Source organism: Elaeis guineensis, chromosome 6, assembly GCF_000442705.2.
Source record: "Elaeis guineensis isolate ETL-2024a chromosome 6, EG11, whole genome shotgun sequence".
NCBI lineage: Eukaryota > Viridiplantae > Streptophyta > Magnoliopsida > Arecales > Arecaceae > Elaeis > Elaeis guineensis.
The window spans coordinates 28144865-28169402 of NC_025998.2; the positions used below are offsets into that span (position 1 = coordinate 28144865).

Sequence of the window (24538 nt, forward strand, 5' to 3'; positions counted from 1 at the left end):
TGTCTATTGAGAGATTGATCATTTGAAGGATAGTTTTGAGCTTTTAAGAAAAGAGAGATATGAAATTAGCTCAAAAAATAAATTGGTTCAATGAATTTTTAGCAAATTAAACTTGAAATTAGAAAGATACTCAAGCTGAAGGATCAAAGATTTTTAATTCTCTTCTAATTTTACAAAATCTATCTTCACTTAAGGCCTTGGTAAAGATATCAGCCAATTATTTTTCAGTACATACATAATCAAGAATTATATCTTTATTATGGATATTTCTCTTATGAAATGATGTCTAATTTTAATATGTTTTGATCTAGAATGCTGAATTAGATTTTTAGTTAGATTAATAGCACTAGTGTTATCACATCTTATGAAAGTTTCATTGAGTTTGATGTCAAAATCCTCAAGTTGTTACTTAATCCACAGGATTTGAGCACAGCAACTTTCGGCTGCAATGTATTCAGCCTCGACCGTAGATAGTGCTATCGAATTTTGCTTCTTGCTAAACCAAGAGATTAAGTTAACTCCAAAAAATTAGCAAGTTCCATTAGTACTTTTTCTATCTAATTTACATCCAGCAAAATCGACATCTGAATATCCTATTAAGTCAATTGATGAGTCCTTGAAATACCATAATCCTAGAGTTTATGTACCTTTTAAATATTTAAAATTTTTTTAACTATATTTAAGTGTGATTCTTTTGGATTTGATTGAAAGCGTACACATAAATAAATACTAAATATAATATCTGGTCTACTAGCAGTTAAATACAATAAAGAACCAATCATTCCTCTATAAAATTTTGAGTCTATATTTTTATCTCCTTCATCCTTGTCAAGCTTACATGATGGGCTCATGGGTGTACCAATTACTTTGGAGCTCTCCATTTCAAATCTTTTGAGTAGTTCTTTTGTGTACTTGCTTTGGATGATGGAGATCTCTTCCTTTGTTTATTTGATTTGGAATCCGAGGAAGAATGTAAGTTCTCCCATCATACTCATCTCGAACTTTCCTACATAAGCTTAGCAAAATCTTGACAAAGAGTTTCATTAGCAGATCCAAAAATAATGTCATCACTAAGATATCATCATGATTTCTTTTAATGAAAAAGTTGTATCTACATTTTTTTTTGAAAAACTATTGTTAAGCAAGAATTTACTTAACCTTTCATACCAAGCCCTAGGTGCTTGATTTAGACTATATAGAGCTTTATTTAATTTAAAAATATGATTAGAAAAAGTATGATTTTCAAAATCGAAGGGTTGTTCTACAAAAATTCTTCAGCAATATAACCATTTAAAAAGCACTTTTGATATCCATTTGGAATAATTTAAAATTCATAAAGCATGCATATGCAAGTAAAAGCCTAATTGCTTTTAATCTAGTAACAGGTGCAAAGATCTCATCAAAATCAATTTCTTCTTCTTGATTATAATCCTTTGCAACCAATCTTGCTTTATTCCTAATTATATTTTTATGTTCATCTAATTTATTCCTATATACCCATTTTATGTCAATTACTGGATAATTTTTAGGTCTTGATACTAATGTCCATACATTATTTCTTTCAAATTGATTAAGTTCTTCTTGCATTGTATTTATCCAATTATAATCTTTTCAGCTTCATCTATGGTTTTAGGTTCAAGATGAGAAACAAATACAAAATGATTGTATGCATCTCTAAGTGAAGAACAAGTTCTTACTCCATGTGTAGGATCACCAATAATTAGTTCTTTGGGATGATTGTGATCATACCTCTATTTTTTGGGTAGATCATTTATATCTTGAGATAATTGTTGTTGTTCTTCACCTTCATCATCTTGTTTGTTTTCATGTTCTTCTTTATTTTGAATTGTTGAGTCTTTTAAGGTGAGCTTCTTCATCCCTTCTATAAGAGGATCTGTATCATCAATACCTTCATTTTTTTTGAGAAAAAATCATTAGTCTCATAAAAAACAACATATATTGACTCCTCTACTACTAAAGTTCTTTTGTTGAAAACTCTAAAAGCTTTGCTAGAAGAAGAATAATCAAGAAAAATAGTTTCATCGAATTTTGCATCAAATTTTTCTAATCTTTCTTTATCATTGTTCAAAACAAAACATCGATAACCAAAAATATGTAAATATACAATATTTGGTTTTCTTTCTTTCCAAAGCTCATAGGGTATTTTCTTTAGAATTAGTCTAATTAAAGCATGATTTAATATATAACATGCCGTGTTAATTGCTTCCGCTCAAAAGTATTTTAGGAGGTTGCTTTCATATAGCATGGTACGGACCATTTCTTCAAAGATTCTATTTTTTCTTTCTACTACCTCATTTTGTTGGGATGTCCTAGGTACTGAAAAGTTATGGTAAATATTTTTTTCATCATAAAATTTTTTAAAATCTTGATTTTCAAATTCAGTTCCATGATCACTTCGAATATGGTGAATTGAAAATTTTTTTTCATTAGTAACTTTTCGATAAAATTTTGAGACCATATGAAAAGTTTCATCCTTATGTGCCAAAAAGAAAACCCATGTAAAATGAGAGAAATCATCAATAATTACAAAGCCATATCATTTTCCACCCAAATTAGTAGTTCTAGTAGGTCCAAATAAATTCATGTGCAATAATTTTAATGGCCTAAAAGTTGAAACAATATTTTTATATTTGAATGATACTTTTATTTGTTTACCTAGTTAACATGCATCACAAATTCTATCCTTTTCAAAATTTAATTTAGATATATCGATAATCAATTCTTTTTTAATAAATTTTGAAAGTGAATGCATGCTAATATGTGCAAGCCTACAGTGCCAAAGCCAACTAGTCTCATTAATGTTGGCATTCAAGACTACTAGGCATTGCAAGTTTATCATGGAAAGATCATTCAAATCTATCATATAAATATTACTATATCTATGCCCAACAAATTTAATACCTTCTTCATTGGGACTAGTTACTATGCATAATGAAGATTCAAAAATAACTTTGTACCCTTTATCACAGAATTGACTAATACTCAATAGATTATATTTCAAACCATCTACTAATAAAATATTTTCAATATACTTGGAGGGAGTGATACCAATGTTATCTATATCGATGATCTTTTCTTTGCTATTGTCTCCAAAGGTGATCATCCCTCCATCTTTTGCATCAAGTGTGATGAATTGAGATTCATCACTGGTCAGGTATCTTGAGCACTCATTATCAAGATATCATTTTTGATTTATTTCTTGGGATGCAAGACACACCTGCATGCAAATATCAAGTTTTCACTTTAGGTACCCAAGCTTTCTTGGGTCCTTTTCGGTTAGTCACATGGTTTCTTTTGGAATCCATATTTTCTTCACATTAAAATTTTTAGATTTGCTAGAGAAACAAGTATAGGATTTGTGTCCACATTTAAAGTAAGTAATATTTGAAAACTTATTGCTTGATGAGTTCGCATAGATATTTTTCAAAAATTTTTATTTCTTTAAAGGGTTGTAGCCAAGACCGACTTTATCATAAATGGCCTTTTGATTATCAAGTATCATTTGAAGTTTAGTTGAACTAAGAGTGAACTTTTCTGCCATAGGTTTTAACTTAGCAATTTTATTTTTCAAGTTTAGATTTTTTTGTGTCAAGATCAATTTTTCATTTGAAATAATTTTATTTTTTTAGTAAAAATTGATTCTTTGATTTTAATTCTTTGTTCTTTATCCCTAACTTCTTTAGATCATCAACTAGATCATAAAATACTTCTTGAAGTTTTTTGAAAGTAAAGTCATCAGGAGTTTCAGTGTTTACCTCATTTTCATGTGCCATAAGGTACAAGTTGGCTTGCTCATATAAATCTTCTTCTTCGGAGCTTGACTCATCACTATCACTCTATGTAGTCACCATAGCCTTTTCTTGTACTTCTTGGGGCCCTTCTTAGTTGTGGACATTCGGACCTGAAGTGCCTCGATTTTTTACATTCATAATAAATAAGAGATTGCTCCTTATCCTTCTCCTTGGTATGCTCTCCTTTGGTAGGTGGTCTCTTCCTCATTCTTTATTTTTTTTTCTTCAAAAATATTTTAAACTTTCTAGTGATGAGGGCCATTTCTTCATCTTGCTCTTCATTTTCTGTTTCTTCAGATTCCTCATCAAGTTGAGTAGTGGACTTGAGGGCGATTGTCCTCTTCTTCTTGACATCTTCTTCTTGATGTTGTTTCATGCTTAGCTCATGTGTCATTAGCGATCCTAGAAGCTCCTCCAAGAGTAAAATATTCAGATCTTTGGCTTCTTGGATTGTGGTCACTTTGGCCTCCCACATCCTTGGTAAAGACCTAAGAATCTTTCTCACAAGATCGCTGTTAGAGTAAGACTTACCAAGACTTTTTAGACCATTAATAATATCCATAAAATGAGTAAACATTTCAGTTATTGATTCATCATGCTCTATTTTAAAGAGTTCATATTTATGCACAAGCATGTTAATTTTTGATTCCTTAATTTGATTAGTGCCTTCATGTATTACTTCTAATCTATTCCATATTTTCTTAGCTGACATGCATGTTAAAATGCGATTAAACTCATTAGCATCTAAAGCATAATATAAAATATTCATGGCTTTAGCATTGAGTTGAGCCATTTTCTTGTCAACCTCATCCCATTCTCTTTCGGGTTTGGTTGATTTTACACCATCAATTATCTTAGTGGGTGTGTGTGGTCTATTAACTGTGATACTCCATATATCATAGTCAAGTACCTGAATAAAGATTTTCATCCGAGCTTTCCAATAGGTGTAGTTTGATCCATTGAAAAGTGGAGGTTGGTTTGTAGACTGTCCTTCGACTAGTGAAATACCAACTTGAGTTGTCATAGATCTTTAGCTTTTTGATAGTTAAATCAAAGTAGGACTAGAGCACCGAGCTCTGATACTACTTGTTGCCCAGCTATGCAACCCAAAAGGAGGAGGGTGAATTGGATTTTTTAAAATTTTAATGTTAATTTAGAACTACGAGGATTAAATAACAATGAGCAGGATATATGTAGAGAGTGATTTAAGCAAGGTGTAGAAATAAGATGCAAGAATGCAAGAAGATAAAAAAATTTAGAAAGAGAGTAAGTAAGCATAACACAAACAAACAAGATTTATAGTGGTTCGGTGCCAACCTTGCACCTACATCCACTCTCCAAGCTCCTACTTGGGAATTCAAATCTACTAAATCATATTCAAATAGAATACAATGTCGGTACCTCTGACTCTAGCTATCCCAAGCTAGAACACTTATTTTTCGGGTACAAACCAACCCAATACAATCCGATCCAAGGTTCGGATTAATCTATCCAAATTTTGGAATCCTTCTAAAACTAACAATCAAGACAAAAAGAAGTATGTGAGTTAATCACACGAAAATACAAATTTAGCTCCTTTAATGAGTAAATAAAACTTTAGATACACTTTACACAATATGAAGAAAGCTTTTCTGATTTTTCTCAAGGTGGTTGAAGACTTGAATGAACCCTAGAGGGGTTGGTAAACTTGAATTGAAGGCTTCTTTTTCTTGAAGAGGTTTTTTTGCTTAGGGCTCAAATGAATGCTTGAGTCTCTTCAATCTATATATCTTTGTCTCTCCTTCAAGTATTTTTATAGCTTCAATAGATGGTAGAGAGAAATCTGAGCTGAAATAAAGCCGTTGAAAATCATTAAAAGAGCATTAAATGCTTTCAAAAAAAGCTGAAAATTAGCCATTACGGAAGTTTCCATCACAGGGGGTCGACTCATGGGGTCGACCTTTGTGGCACAGAACAGAAAATCACTGTTATGTATCTTGGCCTGCACAGCAACAGAGGTCAACTCATGGGGTCGACTCCTTTGGGTGTGTCAGCCAAAAATAATATGTCGTTCTGCCCCTTTTGACAGGAGTCGACTCATAGAGTCGACCCAATTCTTTAAACTCGAATTTCTCTCAACATATCCATCCAAAAAGTATGAAATTGCCTCCAATAGATCACAAATCTTTTGTTCTTGCTCTTAAAGCTTTCGAATTAGAACTTGATAAAATTACGATTTTATCCCTGAAATACAATAAATCTTTTTCCAAACCAAAATCATTAGTAACCCCTCAAATGTATTATAATCATCAACATCAATTCATGGAGCAACACTCTCTCTTTTCTTTTTTTTTTTATATATTTTTTTCTTTTTTTTCTTCCTTACAAAATAGGGGACTTATGTCCTTCCCGAGATAGAGGAGGGCTGCCGGTCGGTATGGCTATGGCCGGTGGTGGCTGAACCACGGTGAGGCAACCAGAGTTCATCGATGGCTAGCGATGACCGCCAGCATCAAAAAATCAAATAAAACAAATGAAGAAAAAGAAAACACAAAATTAGAACAGAGCATCCTTTCCTCGGCTTAAATTTGAAAATGGTCCTGTTGCACGGGCTCGTAGCTAGGTTGGAGTGTTTGAGATTTGGACATGTCGCATCTTGTGGGCTAGGTACTACAGAGCAAGGTGGAACAACCATGATGCATGCTGATGTAGTGTCTTTTTTTTTTAATGAAAAGTTGGTGGCAATCTTCTCTCTCTGTACATGTATATATATCTAGTTATCTACTAAATATATAGGTGAGAGATAGCTCCACCTCTCTAAAATGCTACAAAAATTCACAGAAAAATTGAGCATGCTATGCCATGAATTCAAATTGATTGAATTCCCTTTAATATGTTATCTTTTCAAACAAACTACGAGGAGATGCTAGTATTTCGTAAGTTCACTAGTTTTGGTTGTCACCTCGGAGGATTAGAACCAAAAAAAGGATAAGATGCTTCGGTAAAAGTACAAAATCTAATTAATATTCTTTCCTCGACATAATTGTTATAAATATCTTTATCTCTACACATAATATATATATGACCGCATTGCCACTTGTAAGCCAAATTGTCCATGCGAAGCCAGCTTCAATGTGATCTTTTCGACGTAAATTTTAGTAATACAATTTTGCAGCTCAGATTTCATTTGAAAAATTAGTCTGAAACTTCTCATTGAAATCTAAGCCATCTTATTTCCTTTCCTGTGTTTGTCACATGCCAGATGCTAATTTCCGATTTTAATAATTGATCTGGAAGACTTTATTGGGGAGATCCGGGCTCAACCTAGGAGTTAACTTTTACACTTTACGATGATGAGATGGCCCCAATGTTACTTAAAATCTAACTTTGCAACAAGGCACTCAACTTAGTTAATGACCAGTTATTTATTTACTCTTTCACGTACATGTCTCAAAATTGGGTAGCAATCACACCCATGCACCAATCATGCTATCGTTCATGCGCATTGCATGCATGGATCCCTTGCCGACGTCTAGTTCAAAATTAGTTAAGCAAGCCCAGCAGAGTCTGCGAACAAGGAAAATATTTAGGATGCCTTTGATTAGCCATAAATTTTTTTTTTTAAAAATAAAAAATAAAAAATAATATTTGATAACATCATGAAAAATAAAAAATTAAAATTAAAATAATTAAAATAATTAATTTATGTGGAAAGCAAAAATTTTTTGCTCCCTAAAATTTGCTTTTCTACTTTCTGACTAATCCGACTCGCCCCTCCCCCTCCCTTCGGCTCTCTGCCTGCCTGGCCGGCAAGCATCGCCGACCGATGGGGCTCCGGCCTCTACCGCCCAAGTGTGCCTCTTCAGCCTCTGCAATAGCTTCTATTTGGGGGCGTACCAGGACGTCATCAACAAGAGCGAAATCCCTAACCTCTCCCTCGGCGGTGCCGTCGAGCGCGACTCCCTCATCTATCGCTCCCACATCGCCCTCGGCTCCTACCAGGTCACCTATCCCTCTCTTTCCTCCAGATCTTTGATCTCTTGCTTCCTCTATTCTTCTCTGATTCCCGGGATCTGCCATTCCTCTGCAGCTTGTGATCAGCGAGATTGATTCCTTGGCCTCCATTGCCCTCCAGGCTGTCAAGTTGCTCACCCTTTACCTCGCCGGAGACAAGGTTGGTTTCTCTGGTACCCGAATTGAATCTGGTTGGACTTTCTTTTAGGTCTGGTGGTTTAATTTGTTTCGATCTGGAGTAGTGAAACCCAAACCGTTTGATCAGTCATGGATTTTTTTTTTCCTGCTATTTCTTGTGATCTGATATAAAATTCTCGTCCAAGATATGATTTTGGTCGTTAGGATTGAAACATTTTGGTCGTCCAACATGCTTTCTCACTGTTCGAAGAAAAGCTTGACTCACATAGCGGTGGTAGCTTTGCTATCTTTCTGGGTGGTTGTTTTGTGTCTCAAGTAGACTTGCCTGCGGTTTTGTCGTTATAAGATAATTCTGACTTTCTTGATGTCGATTATGGAGTTATGTTTACAGTGGTACCTCAAACCAACATGTGGCTATTTTATGGTTATGCGCTTTCAATTAAAGCACGCTGTTGGAGATCTACTGTCCTTAGTACGGAATCATCTTCTCCACCCAATCATGAGGTATTGTCCATTTTGGAGCGGAGCCCAGGCCTTTGACCCAGTTAGCACCCCGCCCCTCACGGTTTTGCCCCGCAAAAGATGCCTCACGTGGGAGAGGGGGAACTCGCACTAATAAGCAGTAGGCTTTCTTGATTGTATCCGGTATGGGATTTTCGGGCTTGATGTCCCTGATGCCCATCCCACAACAGCCCCCCAGCAAAGGAGTGTACTGCTGCAGGTAGGGGACGGGTTTCCACAGACGGCGCCAATGTTGGAGATCTACTGCCCATAGTACGGAACCATCTCCTCCACTCAATCGTGAGGTATTGTCCACTTTGGAGCGGGGTCCAGACCTTTGACCCGGTTAGCACCCCGCCTCTCACGGTTTTGCTCCGCAAAAGGTGCCTTACGTGGGAGAAGGAGAACTCGCACTAATAAGCAGTAGGCTCTCTTGATTGTATCCGGTATGGAACTTTCGGGCTCGATGCCCCCAATGCCCATCCCACAACACACGCCATTGAGAAAGATACCTTGGTGTGCTGGTGGTGTGAAAACTCTCTCTTTACGTTAGGCCGGATGACCCTATAGTCTTCCAACTATGGATAGATGGACAAAAGGCTTCTAAGAGCTCTATGGAATTGGATGTGTCTGTGTTAATCCCCTATTGCTGCATTCAACTGTAGTTTCCTATGATGAGATTCTGTTTTTAATCTCCTGTAAGACTTGTTTTATTGCTTGTCTCTACTTTCCCAGATTTATAGCATTCCAAGTTTCCATCTCAGTTATGCAGAATTTCAGTAGCCTAAATTAAGTATTTGCTACAGACACTATATAGTCCTAAGATCGCTTTGCTATTTGACTTGGTATATTCTTCCTCTATATTGTCCATAGATGTTCGACTGATATCAGTATTTGTGATATGCCAAGTGCTAGGATTATTGGTTGCCAGATTTGTTTTGAATACGGGCATGCGAGGAAGAGGTGATCGCTTGTTTTTTCCTCTGAATTGCAGAAAGAACGTGGGATGTGGACTTGAATATTTTTTTTCTTAGATTGCTCGTGGTTAGGATCTTGTTTTGGAAAACCAACCAATTGAAGATTTTATTCTTTCTAGTATTGGAAACCTCCGGTTGATCTTTGCAAAAGTTGATATGGTAATAAAACAAACTGATTGATATGGTAATAAAATATGTAGACATACATACTGATTTCAAACTGTTTTATGCAACTGTTTTATGCAATTGTGGATTATCTACCTTCACTACTTTATGCGACTGTGGGAGATGGTTACGTGCGTTCTTTTTGTGGATGCTCCTTATCTATTGCCTGTAACTAGTTTACCTTTCTGTATTTATTTTCTCTGATTCATCACAAGAATTACAGCATTTACAAGTCTACTGAAGTTACAGTAACATTTTCCAACTCAGTTGCTCTTAATCTGCTTTTTCTATTACTTCTACATGGGTAATACACTATTGTTGTGTTTATCTTTACATTGCTTCAAATAATGTGTTGATATATGGGAGGATATTGAGTCATTATGGTTTTTCTTGGCCGATGTTTCTTATCTCTAAATTAATAACCCAAGTGTCCAACTGTTGCAGCCAGTTTTAGTCCCTCAAATACTATCACGTCTTGATCCTATGGTACAAGCTGGAGGCATGATAGACGGTTGCACATTCTTAGGGTTTGATCCCATAAGACATACAAGACTTGTCTTTTCATTCATACATAATTACATCATTCTAAACTTAAGTAAGGGTAGATAAGCAATAATCGACTTGACATAATTATTCCAAAAGAGTCTATACCCTTAAAATTTTACATATAACTATCTAAACAATTTATTAAAGGAAAACTAATTTAATTTATTATATATCTGTTGGGTATAAAATACCCCCCAGCCGAAGTTCGTGACAGGAATGACCCTCCGGGGATTCTACCGACTTCCGACCTTCGGTGACATCTCTCCGAACCTCTCTGGCGGACGAGCCTCCACAACACTCCCAAGTTTTGCCGACGGATAAGCCCTCACCAGCATCGATCGGATTCTCCGCGATGGACGGACTCCACCCAAGTTTCCACGATGATCGACCACCTTCTAGACCTCGTCCGGACTCCTACGGGAGCTGGACTTCATCCCCGACTCCGGCTGCAGGAGGATTCCGTCCGGACTCCTACGGGAGCCGGACTTCGCCCCCGACTTTAATTGCAGGTAGACTTCGCCCGGACTCCTACGGGAGCCGGACCTCATCCCCGACTCCGGCTGCAGGAGGACTCCGTCCGGACTCCTACGGGAGCCGGACTTCGCCCCCGACTTTAATTGCAGGTAGACTTCGCCTGGACTCCTACGGGAGCCGGACCTCATCCCCGACTCTGGCTGCAGGAGGACTTCGTCCGGGCTCCTACGGGAGCCGGACTTCGCCCCCGACTTCAATTGCAAGTAAACTTCGCCCGAACTCCTACGGGAGCCGGACTTCGTCCCCGACTTCAACTACAGGAAGACTTCGTCCGGACTCCTACGGGAGCCGGACTTCGCCCCCGACTTCAATTGCAGGTAGATTTCGCTCGGACTCTTACGGGAGCCGGACTTCATCCCCGACTTCAACTGCAAGAAGACTTCGTCCGAACTCCTACGGGAGCCGGACTTCGACCCCAACTTCAATTGCAGGAAGACTCCGTCCGGACTCCTATGGGAGCCAGACTTCGTCCTTGACTTCGACTGCAGGAAGACTTCGTCAGGACTCTTACGGGAGCCGGACTTCGTCTACAGAAAGCCTTTGACTGGGCTCCTACAGCGAATGGCCCTCGCCTATAGTACTAACGCTTAAGGCACCCGACGGTAGACGGTCCGCCAGCAACATCCGAGCTCCTTTCAGATGGATAACCACCTCTCTCCGTCGGGCACTTCAACCAAACTTCGGTCGACAGGCCTAGACTCCCTGACAGGCCACAGTAACATCCACTACTCTGCTCCACCTCCTGCGACGGATTCTGCGTGGCTCCATCATTCCCCGTAATGGGCTCCACACGGCAGGCCGCAGTAACGGCCACGACTCTGCTCCACTTCCTGCGACGGATTCTGCGTGGCTCCATCACTCCCTGGCAGACCACAATAATGGCCACGATTCTGCTTCACTTCCTGCGACGGATACCGCGCGGTTCCTCCACCCTCTGGCAAGTCGCGACAACGGACGCTGCTCCACTCCCCGCAACAGACTCCACATGGCATGTCCCGGTGATGGCCACGATTCCACTCCACTACTCTTCGCAACAAACTCTTCCTGACCCTGGACAGCCCACTGCCAGACGGTTACAAACATCGCTATCAGTCTGTTGCCCCCTCCGCCTATAAAAGGGAGACCCCAGATACGTTATTCTCTAAGCTCTCATTTTTTATCTAAAAACTCTACTAAATTTTTCGTTCGAGTACTCCATTCTTGTTGAGGCAGAGAACTGACTTGAGCATCGGAGGGTCTTGTCGGAGCAACCTCAACTCCGGTTTAGACTTCTTTTGCAGGTCCCGGCGGCGACCGTGACTCCCTTGACTCCAGCTTCTCCGACACAGGCAGATTTTTGCACCAACAGGATTGGTGCTAGAGGAAGGATCTGTGTCTTCGCAGTATCTTTGTTCTTAAAGGAGCGCTCAACGGGACCGCCTCCGGTCATCTTTTTCGACGTCCTCTCCTCCTTTCCCCCACTAGATCTTCGCCCGATGCCTCCCCGCAGAGCATCCACACGGCGATCCACGGTCTCCACGGTCAGATCTCAGGCTCCGACCTCACCCCTAGTTTCCCAACCTCCTCCTCCTCCTCCGGCAACGACGGTTGGCGCGGAGCAATTCGACCTACTGGTGCAGCAGGTCAGAGGCCTCACTGAAGCTGTGCAGGCCATACAAAAACAGCAGCAGCCGCAGGCATCAGTGCGACTGGAGAAAGCGTCACCAGAACACCAAAATCTGGCGGTGGGACGGGCCACTTGGGCCAGCCGCCCCGTCTTTCCCGGAAAGACGAATCCGAGGGTGGAGAGTCCTCAGTCGGATCACGATTCCACCCCTGAAAGATCTCTACCCCCATTCTGTCAGAAAACCCTCGAGACCCGTAGTCGAGAGGATTTCCTGGACCGGAGGCTCCAGGAGATGAACCGGTGGATCGAAGAACTCCGCCACGCTCCCCCCGCTTATGGTGAGGACATTTGTACTGACCCTCCCTTTTCTCAAATGATCATGCAGGAACCGATCCCGCCAAACTTCAAGCTCCCTTAATTTGAAAGCTACGACGGGACTTCGGACCCAGTTGACCACCTGGAGGCCTTCCGAACAATGATGCTGCTTCATGGTGCTTCCGACGTCATTCTATGTCGAGCTTTCCCATCCACCATGAAGGGAGCGACGAGAAACTGGTACTCGGCGCTGAAGCCGGGTACCATCTTTTCTTTTGATCAGATGAGCCATCAGTTTGTGGCTCATTTTGTTAGCAACCGGCATCCCCGGAAGGGTTCGGAGTCCTTCATCAACATCAAGCAGAGGGAGGGGGAGTCCATTCGGACCTACATCAACCGTTTTAATGTCGCCGCGTTAGAGGTCCGAAACTTGGACCAATCGGTAGTGATGGCCGCTCTAAAAGGTGGCCTTCAGAAGAATGACCTTTTGTTCTCCCTGGAAAAGAAGTATCTCAGAGATTTTGCTGATCTATTGGCTCGGGCTGAAGGGTACGCCCGAGCAGAAGAAGCCTTCAAAATGAAGGATGAGGAGACCGTGAGAGAACGGCAGGCGGGAGACCCGAGTAAGCCCGCAATCGAGAAAGGGCCGAGAGAAGCTCGGCCATGTTCCCGAACTCCTCCTGGATACAAGCACGTCCAGTCTCCTCCCCGAGCACGCAGGCAGAGAAGCCCGGAGCACCGAGCTCGGCGGGGCTCTCCCCCAAGACGATTTCGCAGCTATGCCCCCCTCAACGCATCGAAAACCCAGGTGCTGATGGAGGTCAGAGAGCAGCTCTCAAGGCCAGAGAGGATGCGCACGCACTCCGAAAAGTGCAATCCTAATAAGTTCTGCCTCTACCATCGTGACCACGGCCATGACACGGAGGAATGCATCCAGCTCCGAGATGAAATCGAGGAGCTCATCCAACGAGGTCGACTCGATAGGTTCATTCGACGCCGGCCTGAGGGTAGAGAAGATCGGCCAAGGGCCCTGCCGCAGCCTGAGCCGCCAAGGAGGGAAGAGCAGCTCGGAGATCGACTTTCAATTGGGATCATCAACTCCGTCTCTGGAGGACCTTGACGGGAAGCAGACCTTCCACAACCCTGGGATTTGAAAATTTGTAAATGTACAACGAACGATCCTACTTTAAATCAAGATTTCTTTCAGATCTGCACATCTTTTTCTTTTTGGTATGGACTTGTAACGACAGGGGACGACCCCGTCGGACAATAAAAATAAACCCCAATGTGGGCAATGTCGAAGGCCCGATTATTTGTAGACTGGATGGGGGGAGAGGCCATACAGCATCCATATGCGCCCCTACAGCCATGTTAGGGATAGGAGGAGAACCTCGCCCTAACATGAGCAAGGTCGAAGGCCCGGCTATTTGTAGACCGGATGGGGGGAGAGGCCATACAGCACCCATATGCGCCCCCACAGCTATGTTAGGGACAGGAGGAGAACCTCGTCCTAACATGAGCAAGGTCGAAGGTTCGATTATTTGTAGATCGGATGGGGGGAGAGGCCATATAGCGCCCATATGCGCCCCCACAGCCATGTTAGGGACAGGAGGAGAATCTCGCCCTAACATGAGCAAGGTCGAAGGTCCGGTTATTTGTAGATCGGATGGGGGGAGAGGCCATACAGCGCCCATATGCGCCCCCACAGCCATGTTAGGGACAGGAGGAGAACCTCGTCCTAACATGAGCAAGATCGAAGGCCCGGTTGTTTGTAGATCGGATGGGGGGAGAGGTCGTACAGCGTCCATATATGCCCCCACAGCCTCGTTAGGAACAGAAGGAGAACCTCATCCTAACATGAGCTGAAACCGATCACATCAGAAATAGGGGAAGAACCTCGTCGCGACACCGACTAAGGTCCGGCCATTCGAGATCCGACAAGAAAAAAGAAAACCTTCTCGGCGACCCCTCTACACTACCGCGACCCCATACGCCAACAAAAAATGGAGGCCGAACTACACTAAAAGCACAAAGGACCTCGTCTCTATGAAGAGGAAGGAAGAGAAAGTAAGATCTATGGTCACGAACAAAAGGCAAATCGACACGGCGATGACTATGAACCTCCAAGTGGCGTCGACGTCGAACCCATCAAAAGCACAAGAAACTCGGTAATGACGACCTAATGCAAAGATGAACAAGGAACCTTCGAACAATATTGACATCGTCCGGAATGAAAATGAAAGGAGTCCGACGCACGACAATCCAACACGACGTACGGGTAAGGTAACAAAGACCTTTTCATTTCATTAGCAAAATGTGCGTTACAGAGCCTGGAAGATCGAAAAAAAAAAGAACAACAAAAACAATAACGACAACAACAACGGCGACAACAAACAGACAAGTGGCAAAAGGAGACACTTAGAGGGACGAAGGGCAAAAAGAGCTTTAAGGGGGGCCGGCTTCCTCCGACTTCGAACTTTCGACTTCGACCCTCATCAGGGAGTGCCTTAAGCTCTCGACTTCTTCTTCCAATTCCTTCTCTCTCATTAGCATTTTCGTATATCTCCGATGAAGCCGCTGGCTTTCGTTCTCCGCCTCTCGGTACCTTTTTCTCAGGACCTCAGATTCCGCCTCTGCATCCTTGACTGTCCACTGCTCATATACCAGCTGGATCTTCAATTGCTGCAGTTCGGCCTTTCCCTCCCCAAGGGCGACAGATAGTTCCTCTACGGTTCTTCTCAGGGATTGGAGTTTGTCGGAATCCCGAACGGGAGCAAACTGAGCCCCTTCGGCTAGCTGTCTTTGAAGGCGGGCAACCTCGTCGGTCGCCATCCTGAGCTTCCCCTGTATTCGTCCACCTGCCTGCACCAACCGGCCCGGTACGCGTCATAGCTCGCCTCAGCATCATGGAGCTGTTGCTAAAGGTCGGAAAACTTCTTCGACCATTCCCGGTCGCAGTCGGCCCGAGTCAGAAGCCGGGACGAACTTCCTTCCAACTGGCTAATCCTCTCCTGTGCAGCCGACAGCTCCACCCTGAGAGAACTTATCTTGGTAGCTTGAGCCCAAGATCGGTCGCTGGCGCGCTTCTTGTATTCCTCGAGCTCCTTCTCAAAGTTCGCTTTCCTCCAGCTATACTCCATGATCCCCTTAACGTGGAGGTTCCGAAAGCGGGTGGCCTCCGCGATGGCTTCAGAGTGGCTCTCCCTCAACTTGCGAAGCTCGCCATCCATCTCCTTCGACCTTTTTGTTAAATGATGAACTTTCTTCTTCAGACGTTGGATAATAGACTTCAGCAGAATCTCCTGTGGCAGGGGAAGCGCTTCGGCAGGACACTGTCATTGGGAGACAAAAGCGTCAAGGCGCATCTCATTGCATAAAGCAAAAAAAAAAGGGGGGGAGCAGAGTGGAGAAGCCCTCCAAAAGGAGAAACCCAATTTTATTGATTGAATGCTTCTTAAAGACAAGAGGGAACAGAAAAATTGCAATAAAAGAAAAATACAAAGTTAGAGGTCTCAGACCTCTGAGGTAGGAGTCGGGGACCTCGGTGTCCCCGGAAGGGGGGCTGTGGTGGCAGTAGCAGTGGAAGAGGGACCGGCTTCATCTTCAGATGCCTCGCCCAAAAAGCTAAGGTCGAGCTCGAAAAATTTTTTGACCACCTTCTCCTGGCAGAGCTCGAATCCTTTGATGAATGCTTCTTAGCCGAACTTGACGTTCAGGTCCCTCATCTCAGCAGAGGTCTTGAACTCCTCCACCGCTAGAACCCTGGCCTCCGAGACCAGGACTGGGATCTGCTCCGTCAAATTCGCAACCTCGGCCTCTGCCTTCCTCACCGTCTCCTCTGAGGTCTGCTTCTCTCTCTCCAGGGCCTGCTTTTCTTTCTCTAGGGCCTCTTGGAGGGTGACTACCTCGGCTGCCTTCTCTTTGAGGCGAGCAGCTTCGGCCCGGCGACTCTCCTCCGCCCGGATGGCGTCCCTCCTCGCCCGGTTCGTCGCCTCGATATTGGCAAGGAGCTGATGTCCGACCTGCAGGGGCGGCTAGGAGGTCAGAACGAAGGGGCGAGGGAAAGGAGGGAAGTGAATCTATTTACCTCGAGAAAGGACCCTAGGGAGTCCCAAACCCGTTGTTCGGGATTGGCGCGATCAATCCTCTGGACGACTTCGGACAGGATGCAGCCATCGATCAGTCGCTTTATCAGGTCCCTGTCATTAAAGGGATTCTCCCCCGGCTCTCCTTCGAAACCAAGGGACTCTTCGATGGCGGCTCGGCGGCTACTCACCATGCGGGCCACCGACTTCCTTCTCCTCCCCTCTCAACCCCTGGCACCTCCTCGAAGCGAACCCCCGAAGCGGGAACCTCAGCGGGGGGACTCCTTGAAGATGCCCGGGGAGTCGGAGGTTCGGCGTCCGAAGGAACGTCGACCTCGGGGGCCACCTGGACAGGCGTGGCTGAGCTCGTCTCCTCCGTTCTGGTTTTCTTTGTCGATTCGGAGGTTGTGACGCCTTTTCTTTTGTGGGCCTTGAGACCCCTGGCGAGCATCCGTGCTGCTTCGGCATCCATTCCTAAAAAAAAAAAAAAAAGAGATCAGTGATGGGGTGAAAAAGGAAGAAGTGGCACGCAAAAAAAAAAAAGAAGAAGAGCAGGAGAAAAGAAAAGGAAAGGAAAGATGAGATACTCGCAGGATCCAGGGGACTCAAGCCGATGTTGAACAAAACCTGCTCCTTCAGAAGGTTGGGAAGGGAAGGAGCCGAATAACCAAGAAGCCTCCGGACGGCCTGAAGGTCGTCCTCCCCCAGGCTAGGAGCCCGGCGGATAGAGTCCTTAGGGAGCCCCAAGGGGGCAATCCCAGCCTCAAGGTCGGACAATGGACGAAGAGGTACTTCCTCTTTCAGTTATGGATTGAAGAGGGAGCACCTTTCAGCAACCCCTTCTTGCCAAACTGGGGGGAGAAATACCACCAGTCTTTTGCCGAGGGGTGACGCTTGAAGGTGTAAAAATGCCTAAACAAAGAAAGAGATGGCTGAACTTTGACTATGTGGCAAAGGGAGAGGAACCCTATCAAAAACCTAAAGGAATTCGGCGCAACTGAAGCTAAGAAAATATCTAAAAAATGAAAAAGGGCGACGACAAAGGGCGGAAGCGAAAGTCGGAGTCCGGCACGAAAGGCCTCCTGATACAGGCAGAAACGACCAGGTGGGGGGGTGCTGGCCCGGTCGGAGGGATCAGGAAGCTCCAGATCATACTCCAGAGGAACTCCATACTGAACCTTTATCAGTAGAAGTTCATCTGGAGTCAGAGAACAAGGAATGGCATCCGGCGCAAAAATCGGACGAGGCCCAGTCCTAGATGTGGGTTCGTCTACAGTGTGGGGGTTCTGGGGGGCTGAGGCGGACGAACTCCCGGAATCACTAGAGGCGGAGGTGTCAGAAGACATTTCAAACAAAGACCCTAAAAATCCCAAAGAAATCAGGTGGGACAAGAGGCGAAAGGTTTGCGGAGGATCAAACCAGAGAAATGCGGCAGAAGAAAAACGGAAGAGAAAGGGCACCTAAATGGCAAGAGGAGAAACGAAAGTTTCGGGACTAACCTAGATCACTCCGAAGGATGTAGAGGGGCGAGGACAAGGATGACTCGAAGAACGCTTAGGGCCAAGGTGGATGCCAAAGAGGGTCAGGGCTCTCGGAGAGAAGGCAGACACCGACAGAGCTCTCAGGTAGAATGAGACTCCTGAAGGTGGAAAGGCGGGTTTAAATAGACCCTGGGATCCGGCGCTATAATGATCGCAGATCTCCCCAGGCCGACCCACGCTCGCCACGTGTCCCACTCACCACCGCAGGCGGCTAAAAGCGGTTGACAGCTGACAGGGCCATTACTGCACCGTATCTGGGCTAACTCACCAGCGAAAATTTCGAAAGGTCCTTTCGGATCGCCTCGATTTGAAAAGACTCCAGCACGCGCGCATTGAATGCCGGAATATCTGAGGGTGATCGTGCACAGGATTCAAGGGGACAACTTCGGCTGTGAAGATTTTTCTGTACTTCCTTCGTTCGAAACTCGAACTTGGAAGTAGGGAGACTGGTGTTGGGTATAAAATACCCCTCAGCCGAAGTTCGTGACAGGAATGACCCTCCGGGGATTCTACCGACTTCCGACCTTCGGCGACATCTCTCCGAACCTCTCTAGCGGTCGAGCCTCTGCAACACTCTCAAGTTTTGCCGACGGATAAGCCCCCACCAGCGTCGACCAGATTCTCCACGATGGACGGACTCCACCCAAGTTTTCACGATGATCGACCACCTTCTAGACCTCGTTCGGACTCCTACGGGAGCCGGACTTCATCCCCGACTCCGGCTGCAGGAGGACTCCGTCCGGACTCCTACGGGAGCCGGACTTCACCCCAACTTTAATTGCAGGTAGACTTCACCCGGACTCCTACGGGAGCCGGACCTCATCCCCGACTCCGGCTGCAGGAGGACTCCGTCCGGACTCCTACGGGAGCCGGACTTCACCCCCGACTTTAATTACAGGTAGATTTCGTCCGGACTCCTACGGGAACCGGACCTCATCTCCGACTCTGGCTGCAGGAGGACTTCGTCCGGGCTCCTACGAGAGCCGGACTTCACTCCCGACTTCAATTGCAGGTAGACTTTGCCCGGACTCCTACGGGAGCTGGACTTCGTCCCCGACTTCAACTACAGGAAGACTTCGTCCGGACTCCTACGGGAGTCGGACTTCGCCCCCGACTTCAATTGCAGGTAGACTTTGCCCGGACTCTTACGGGAGCCGGACTTCGTCCCCGACTTCAACTGCAGGAAGACTTCATCCGGACTCCTATGGGAGCCGGACTTCGACCCCAACTTCAATTGCAGGAAGACTCCGTCCGGACTTCTACGGGAGCCGGACTTCGTTCCCGACTTCGATTGCAGGAAGACTTCGTCAGGACTCTTACGGGAGCCGGACTTCGTCTACAGAAAGCCTCTGACTGGGCTCCTACAGCGAATGACCCTCGCCTATAGTACTAACGCTCAAGGCACCCGACGGTGGACGGTCCGCCAGCAACATCCGAGCTCCTTTCAGATGGATAACCACCTCTCTCCGTCGGGCGCTTCAATCGAACTTCGATCGACAGGCCTAGACTCCCTGACAGGCCACAGTAACATCCACGACTCTGCTCCACCTCCTGCGACGGATTCTGTGCGGCTCCATCATTCCCCGTAATGGGCTCCACGCGGCAGGCCACAGTAACGGCCACGACTCTACTCCACTTCCTACGACGGATTTTGCGCGGCTCCATCACTCCCTGGCAGACCACAATAATGGCCACGATTCTGCTCCATTTTCTGTGACGGATACCACGCGGTTCCTCCACCCTCTGGCAAGTCGCGACAATGGATGCCGCTCCACTCTCCGCAACAGACTCCACGTGGCACATCCCGGTGATGGCCATGATTCCACTCCACTACTCTTCGCAACAAACTCCTCCTGACCCTGGGCAGCCCACTGCCAGACGGTTACAAACATCACTATCAGTCTATTGCCCCCTCCGCCTATAAAAGGGGGATCCCAGATATGTTATTCTTTAAGCTCTCATTTCCTATCTAAAAACTCTGCTAAATTTTTTGTTTGAGCACTCCATTTTTGTTGAGGCAGAGAACTGATTTGAGCGTTGGAGGGTCTTGCCGGAGCAACCCCAACTCCGGTTTAGACTTTTTTTGCAGGTCCCGACGGTGACCGTGACTCCCTCGACTCCAGCTTCTCCGATGCAGGCAGATTTTTGCACCAACAATATCCTTGGCTCCTCATAGCTTAATCCCAAATTCTAATTATTCTACTGCATCTGAAAAAAATAGAAAAGAGATAATAAGCATTACGAGCCTAGTGAATTACTAGAATATATATCCAATTTAATTAGATATTTTGTATATAAAATATAAATTTTTAGATTGTATGATTTTCTATAAAATATGCTAATGTAGATATAAAACATATCATATCTATCAATATAATCTAAAATATACATTTGCCAAATAAATTTTCAAAACAACTAAGAGTTGACCATCCACTCTCACTATCATAGTCTTCCTAACTATGGCTATGATTGACCTATGGCTAGCCTTGAAAGAGATTAGATCCTAACTTCAATATGCCGTTCATTGATCATGCGTCAGTGATCATCCTATTGGAGGTTTGAAAGAAAAACTAACTTTGATATTATATAGAAAAATGTGCTTCTATCAATATATGCCAGCGATCAATCTCACTTGGCTAGACCCAAAAGAAAAACTAGTTTCAGACTATAATGCATTGTTAGCCAACATACGCCAATGATCACCCTATTGGAATTTTGAAAGAAGACTAGATCCTAAATCTGTATGATCATAATTAGACTAAAGGGCAGTGAAACTGACACATAACATATTTAATAAAAATATTTTATATCCAAGTATATCATATAAATTCGATCCAACATTTTACAAGTATTTTATGTAGAGTATATAAAATATTTAATTTAAACAATCTATTATAGCATTAAGAGTATAGAGGTAACTTACAAATTTTTGTCTTAGAATTTTATGAAACTTCATCAACCAAGAATATTAACCAAAACATAAAATAATTTGAACACCTTATTAGACTTCCAAAAGGCAGTAGTGGATCCCAGGTTCTAATCTATACCATCGAATTTGGTTTAACATCCAGACATTTTGACCAATCCTTGGATCTAATAATTATCTAATACAAATATTTAAAATGGAGTTTATGGTTACCTATAGGCAAGGGATTTGGTCATGATTACACTTTCTCACTATCCAAATCTATGTATTTCAACTGATCAAATTAAAATGCCTTAGTCAGATCTAATTCTATAAATTAAAGAAAAATTAAAAATTTAGACTTAATCTGGATGAATCAACTGAAATAGAAAGGAGAGAGATACTAGATCTAGGCTAATTAGATTAATTGGGCTTGATCCACTTGGTTTAGGTCTAATCAAGGGCCAATGTTTCCCCCTCTCTCTCTTTTGTTTTTATTTTTTTTTTCTTCTTCTTTTTCTTCCTCCCCTCCTTTTGTCGAACCAAGGATTTCATTGAAGCCTTCTAAGGGAGAGTAAAGGGGAGAAGGAGAGGTTGGTTTGGTGGTGATGCAACCAATGGTGGTGGCACGGCTAGAGTGCTGGTGGCTAGAGGTAGTGGTTCGGCTGTGCACAAGAGAGCCAAGAGAAGATAAAAAAGGGGCACTGTCCTTTGTTGCCATGGTAGCAACACCAAAAACCAAAAGGAAAGAAAGGGAGGAGGGCTTATCGAAGGTGGTGGCGGTTGTGGGTCATGGCCGGTGGTGAAGGATTCTGGTGGCAAAATGGATGGTGAATCAAGGGTAAAAATAGAGCATAGGAGAAGAATAAAAGGGTTTAGGTGGCACGGTGGTTAGCAATGGTGGCTAGGTAGTTGTTGGAGGTGAGGAAGGAAGGGAGAGGGAGGAAGATCCAAGCTTAATGGTGATTAATTTCTGGAAGGGGTTTTAAAGAGAAATTTTTGGATGAGATAAGGTTGGCATAACGCCAGCCATTCATCAGGTGTAGTGGGTCTGAAACGACCACTGGCCTACGATGTCCCACAATGGCCGTGGCTGCATGCCTTATCCTATGGTGAAGGCATTCAAGCAGGGGATCATATATCCCTTATTTCAAATATGATTGCTGTCTCTCTCTCTCTCTTTTGCATATTTGGGTTGAAGTCGGTTGGGGCTACCAACTTTCATTCAGAATGAGTCTAATTGGGCTAGTTCTCACATTTTTTCCTCAAAAAAATTTTTATCTACAAAATTTGAGAAATCTAGGCCTTCCAAAGTTAAAGAATCTAAAATTCTTTTGCACATCCATGCCCCTACTTGGCAATTCTATCAAAACTGAGCTCATAAGATCTCCTCAAATGCTCGCAATTAATGCGACCCCTCAGGTCAACCACAATATTCATATGCATTTTTATACTAAAGCATAGACTATTCTTAGGAATACTTCACAACTCGACACCTTTGTGCCAACTCTAGAATTTTGCCTATCAACTAATAAACAATCCAAGATCTTATCTCAATATGATGACCAAATTTGGATTGATTATTTAAAGCTTTCTATGGTATTTAAGATTAAGAAATAGAATAATAAGATTAGCACTAATTAAGTGATGAAGGTTTCGAGATTGAGATCATCATCTTGATACAAATGCACATTTATTTAAGATCTAGTTGGGATCAATTTAGATACAAAAATCTTACAGTAAGATCAATTATTAAAATCAATTATATTTGGAATGGAGCTTGAAATGGATTCAATACAAACAATATTATAGTGAAGTTTCGATTCAACAAAAGATAACGATCCACCTTGATTAGAGTCAAATCATCAAATGACTATGAAGGTGATCACAATTATGTAGGTAGGCTTTAGGTAACAATGGTCTATCTTATTATGGAAATGACTTTAAAATTGAATCATAAAAGTAAATCCGAGAAGATAAAATATGTATCATGAATCCTACGTTGGAGGTGAGATCATGAGGGAGCAAATCACACTTGATTTATTTAGATACTTGACAAATAGATCAAGTTTAATCAACAATCAACTACCATAGATATGGGATGCCCAATGTTTTTCTTAGCATAGCCCTATCAGAGAGAATAATATAGCCATATCATAATTAATAATTAACAGTATTTAATAATCATCTTCCCTTTATTAATAAAATCTTCCTTATAACACATTTCAAACCACTGCCAATAATTTCGATTAGTTTTAATCAACTCAATCTACCATACTTTCATTGTACAACTCTGATCATTATGTTGGGATTTTTCCATAGATCTCATGTAGAAGATTAGAATACAAACTATAATTCAAGAATATATCTCCACATATAAGAGATTCATAAATCCCATAAAAGTTTAGAACACCAAATTATTTTAAGATTTAGGATGCGTACCTATGTTCGCTATTGATTTTCAATAATTGATCAATCACAAATGCTTAGATGAACATTAAAAACTAAATCTTTCTCCCCAGCTTTCTCTCAATAGATAGCTATTCAATGGTACAAGTCTGAGAACTAATCTCATGATATTTATTGAAAGTGAAGAGAGGATCTAGTCATTTAAAATTAACCCTAACAGGCCCTCCCACATGGGCTTAAGTCAGGTTCAGAATTACACTGTACCATCCTAGCCACACCATCTAACATAGGACCCGCATAGCTCAAAATATAAGGACTACTAACAATATTAGGCCTACATATATGTCCATTAACCCGGATCATATAATCAATCTATTTTTAATAAAATAAATATTGCCCAAGGATAGCTACTCAAGAGGGGGGTGAATTGGGTATTTAAAAATTTAAACTTTAAGTATACTGAGTTTACTTCAAAGTGCTTAATAAAACTAATTAAAGCACATGTAATGAATAAGAACAATATAGAAAAAGCCACAAAATCATAAACACAAAGCTTTTATAGTCGTTCGACGCCAAACTCGGTACCTACGTTCACTCCTCAAGTAAACCATTTGAGAATTCAACTATAATCACTAACTCGATTATAGTTCGATTATTGTCTTCAAATTCACAATCTAACTCAGTTAGTTTTGACCTAGGCTCACCAATCACAACCATACAATGATTATTTTTTCGAGCTAACAATCAACTCTGATTGATTTTATCTTTGGTTTACTAATCAAACTAATACAACGTCCAACTCTAGGCTTGGACTAACCCAAGTTTCTCACCCTACGAAACTTGAAAATAAAAATTCATAATCACAATTAATACAAGAGTAAATGAATTTAGAAACAAAAACTCAATGAAGCCCAGGAGAAGAAATTCTGAATATTGCTTGTTGGCTTGATTTCTTCTTCTTGAATGCTTGAAGGAAATTGGTGAAGCTCTTCAGTGCTTGTGGCCTGACTT

The 24538-nt window shown here is 42.9% G+C and overlaps 1 long non-coding RNA gene across 5 annotated transcripts in view; it reads left to right on the forward strand.

Annotated features, from left to right (window-relative positions):
• Positions 1-7549: 7549 nt before the first annotated feature.
• The window catches only part of LOC140858552 (uncharacterized), a 57379-nt gene continuing 40390 nt past the window's right edge, over positions 7550-24538 (forward strand). The window contains exons 1-3 of one of the 5 annotated variants that reach the window (XR_012142107.1): positions 7550-7793; positions 7882-7965; positions 9318-9626. This is a non-coding gene — a long non-coding RNA (uncharacterized lncRNA). The other 4 variants (XR_012142104.1, XR_012142106.1, XR_012142105.1 and 1 more) reach the window with 4 other exon arrangements.